Below are 4,971 nucleotides of genomic sequence, written 5' to 3'. Positions count from 1 at the left end.
TAATTTGTGTGTGTGTGTGTGTGTGTGTGTGTGTGTGTGTGTTTTCGAGACAGGGTTTCTCTGTGTAGCTTTGTGCCTTTCCTAGAACTAGCTTTGTAGACCAGGCTGGCCTTGAACTCAAAGAGATCTGCCTGCCTCTGCCTCCCAAGTGGTGGAACTAAAGGCATGCGTCACCAACGTCCAGCTTATTAATGGTTTCTTATGACTCATCTCTGTATCTAGGCACATGAGCGCGCACACACACACACACACACACACACACACACACACACACACACACACACTGGCTTGGGCCAAGGGACTTGCTTTGGCCAATGAGGTATCACAAGAATGAAGCAGGAAGAAATGTAAGAAGGATTTCATCAATACACTACCCTGCCAGGAACTCAGACTCCGTAGACTCTGAAGATCAGGAGACTGACAGATGGACAAACACCCATCTCTCCAGGCTGTTCTAGCCATCCAGCACAGAGGGTAAGCCATGAGAAATCAGTGTGAGAAACTAAACCATGGTGTGCTAAGCCAGCAAAGGCTGGGACAGCTTCTACTGCAATAAGTACCAAACACACCCTCCTCTTCTGGCTTCTTTCTGTCTCTTTACCCAACCCCATGCCAATTGTAGCTTCCCAGATGCTAAACCTGTCTATCCTTTATTCTCACTCACCTGACTCATGTTGGGACAATGCGCTCACATTTCTGGAACAAGTAGATTCTCTTCCTAGGCCTGCTGTAACAAATTGCCAGGGAATGTGGAGCTTAAAGGAAAGAGATGCTTTCTCTCATAGTTTGGGAGATTCTGAGCCAAAAGCAAGGCATTGGCGGGTTGGGAGTTCTCACAAGGTCTCTAAGAAAACAGTTCCATGTCTTTCTCTAGGCATTGGTGTTGCCAATGCTCTTTGGTGTTCCTTGACTTGCAGCCTTTAACTCCAATCTCTTGCTGTTCCCACACACTATTCTCCCCATGCTGTCATATTGCATCTGGTAAAGAAAATGACCAAGAACCCCAGTGTGATCTCCCTAACTAGTCTGTTACAGCTCTTCCGAGGTACTAGGACAAAATATCAACCACACCTCTATATTTTGTGAAGATAGAGTTCAACCTACGACACATACCTATAGTCCCTGCTCCACTATACATTCTAAGGCTTTAAAATATTCCAGCCTTTGATGTGACAAAACAGTAATCCTGAGTATTTCATCAACAGACATTTATAGAATGCCTAATACTCATCAGAGCTTTCTTCAATACAAATGAATCTGTATAAACATTTGGCCATATGTTGTTTGGGCACCCTTGCTAGATTAAAATTTAAATTAGGCTCTGTCCTTCCCAATGGTATGAGTTAAACAGGAAAACAAAGACTCACATAAATAAATGCCTCTGTGTGGCGAAATCACTGCCCTGTGCCCGGTTGCCAGGAGACTTCCCAGTTTGGCAGCCTCTCATACTCCTCTGTAATCAAGAGCCTTCTGGGAAGCCAAAATTGGCTGGCTTCTGAGGGCCTGTTAACGTGCCCACACACTCTGCTTTACGTCTCTAAACACCTGACATTTTATATATTCCTGTGTTTGCTTCTGTCTTCTTACCCCCAACGGGACGTTAGCTCGGAGGGAAGAAGGCATGTATGACTGTCGTTCAGGTTTGTGTGTGTTTGCTGTGCTGGGTGACCCTTACCTGCTCCATCCCTGTTTGTTTGAACATTTCCCCCTCATAACCCAAATTTCCAAAGATGTGTTTTCAAGTGTCGCTGAGGGCTGAAACCACAAAGGTTCCCAACTTGGGAGATTAGAAACGCTCTTCTCCACCATCAGGTTTTCTGGTCTGGTGTTGCATAACCTGGTCTTGCCCAGACCTTTCCATTCTTGCCTGTTACTTACTCTCTCCCTTCCTTTGTTTTCCTTGGGTCTCTCATGCTCCTTCCTAACCCCGCACCAAGGCGCTGGCTCTTTGATTTATCTTTAGTCCTTCTTGCGCAGTAGTAACTATGTAAGAACCACTTGTTTTCTTTGTAAGTTCAGGCCTGTCCGCCTCACCTTGCCACCCAGATCAGGTCCTTCCTCTCTCTCAGCAGGTAAACCTCACTTTTTTTTTTTTTCTGGAAGTACTTTCTACTTGGAAACTGCAGGTAGTTTTGAACCTATCATTTGGCAGCCTCTGAGGGGGGACACATGGTGTTTCCTTTCAGAGGCTCCTTTCTGTCTTCCCTGGGCCCAGCACACAGAAACTACACCCCATGCACAGTGGGCGGCCTTCCCGGAGCACTTGCCTGGTACCTGGTGTTGCACAGGCCACTCATGGACAGTTTGACTACTCCACTAATCACATTTTACAGAGCAAATACTCCTCAGCTCCTTCCCTTCCACCTCTTCCCGGAGCATGCCAGACTTGGCGCTGCTGGGCCTTGCCGTAGGCCGGGGTCATCTCCCTCTGTCTTCAATTCAGTTTGTATTTCCAGCCAACGCCAGCGCTTCACAGCCTCACTGCTCCCTGTTCTAAAACAGCCCTGTCCCACTCTCCACTCGCCTACACTCTGTTTGTTTTGTTGTTGTTGTTGGCTATTCTTTGTTGTTGTTGTTTTCATGACAGGGTTTCATTGTGTTAAGCTGGCTGTCCTGGAACTCTGTAGACCAGGCTGGTCTCGAACTCAGGGACAGACTGCCTCTGCCTCCTTAGTGCTGGCATTAAAGGCCTGTGCCACCACCGCCCGCTGGTTTGTTTTATTTTGTTTGTTTGTTTGTTTATTTATTTATTATAAATGGTCTTACTCCGTTGCTTCTGCCGCTAGACTTTTAAAAACGCCAACAGCAGAAACTTGGTTTGTCCAGCACAGCATTCTGGGAGGCCCTTGATATTAAAGCCACGCCACACAGTTAAAAGGGAGGTTTATTTTGTGGGATAACTTACAAATGAAGGGTTAGGTTGTAGAGTCTGGCAAAGGTATGGCGCAGTCCCGTGGTGTTCTTTGGAGAACTCTGCTCGGTCTACCTCCAGCATCCAGGGTCCCGGAAACAAGAGAGACCTCTCCTCTTGATCCTGGGTCTTCAGCTTCCTCCCTCAGCCCCGCCTTATGGGCGTGACCATTACCGAAGCCGCAGTGGAGGTTGGAACTTCCAGGCCAAGGCTGGAATGGCTACCCACTACATCTCCCCCTTTCATCTAAATAAGAAGGTTCTAACCTAATACAAGACTATATACAAAGAAATGGTTATCAAATATTGTCCAGGAGTAATGAGGGATAATGACCTAGATAAGTTGGAATTACAATAAATGCAAACAATATCAAGCAAAAAACACATACTAAAATCCAGGGAAGTCTAGAGCGTGGTTAGGTGGCATCTTACGAAGGTCATTCCAAAAGGTGTCCTATCCTAAAGAACCTGAGTCTAATTCTTAATATATTCTATCTAAGATATTATATATGTATATATATACTAAGTTGTAACTATAACTGCTAGTCTTTAACCTCATCAAAGACCTGAGAAGGAATATAATAATACCTGAGAAATGGGAGAAGGACAAAAGCAACTTTCGGGAGTCTCGCAAGAGTAGACAGAGACAGCTGGCAGCCTGGACAGTCACCTAATGTTTCTCAGCATTGCTGGTGCATTCAAATTGGCTACAGGCCTAGAGTATCTTACAGATCACTTTCAGAAGCAGGAATTCTGAAAGACCATCTTATCCTGTCTTGGCAAAGTATAGTGGTCACTTTCCTTGTGTCCCACTTGTCCAGAAAGGACAGCATTTGTACTGTCAGCAGTTGAGGCAAGGGCAGTTCTTTGCCCAGTAGGCCATTTTGTGCCAAGAAGACAAACTTCCAAATGGAAATGTCTTAGAAGCCCAACATTCTCTCTGGATCAAATTGGTGCTGTCAGGAGCAATTGTGTCTCACGTCAACAGAATTCTAAGTTATTTAAATGCCATATTCTCTAGGTCTATGAAGTGTTTGAAGATTACCTGTCCATCTGACCTATGTATTTATAAATCTGGATAACCTAACTAACATAATTACAGAGATGACAAGCATAGGTGACAATAAATTTATAAGTCTTATCTACCTAAACAACCTAAGGACTAAGGCTTCCTATAAATAAGGCAAACAGTCTGTAAGCAAATGTATAGTAAAAGGACAATGACTTTAAATTGTGACAATACACAAAATATCTTTAACAGAGGTAGGAATGTATATAGTGCAATATGCAATAATAATCCTAAATATATATCAGTATACAGAATATCTTAAACAGAAGTAGAATATACATACAGTATGACAGATATAAATTTACATTTGTATCAATATACAAATATTACAAATAAGAGTAAAAATATGTGTACAACATAACAAACATAGTTGTGTAGTTGTATCAATATACAAATTGGGCTGGAGAGATGGCTCAGAGGTTAAGAGCACTGACTGCTCTTCCAGAGGTTCTGAGTTCAATTCCCAGCAACCACATGGTGGTTCACAACCATCTGTAATGAGATCTGGCACCCTCTCCTGTATACATAATAAATAAATAAAATTAAAAAAAAAAAAAAAAAAAAAGAACGGCGGCAAGCAACAGGCACTGGTTAAGTTTTTCCTGAAAAGTCTGCATTCCTGAAGGAACCAGTACTTTTGACCTGGGTGGAGTGACCGTGGCAGCTACTTTTGGTTCTGAAAGTGCTTCTGGGAGATAAGACACACTTCCACTGACCTGTGGACCAAACTTCCCTTCAGCGAGAAGGGTTCAAGGGCACCCCTGGGAGGAGAAGGAAATGGGGCGAAAAGAGAGAGGGGAGAAGGTGAAGGGAGGATTGTCATGAAAAGGTGTGTGTATTGGGGGGATCTGGCAAGCCAGGGGAGCAGAGGGTACATAAAATGGGGCACCCAACTTCCTGTTGGGACTGAATAGGGCGGGGCCTGACTCTTAGAAAGGGCTAAGGGTGAAAAAGATGAACACAGAGAAAACGAAACCCAGTCACCCAGAGGG

Source organism: Onychomys torridus, chromosome 1 (genome assembly GCF_903995425.1).
Source record: "Onychomys torridus chromosome 1, mOncTor1.1, whole genome shotgun sequence".
Taxonomy (NCBI): Eukaryota; Metazoa; Chordata; class Mammalia; order Rodentia; family Cricetidae; genus Onychomys; species Onychomys torridus.
This window is presented reverse-complemented; position numbering follows the sequence as displayed.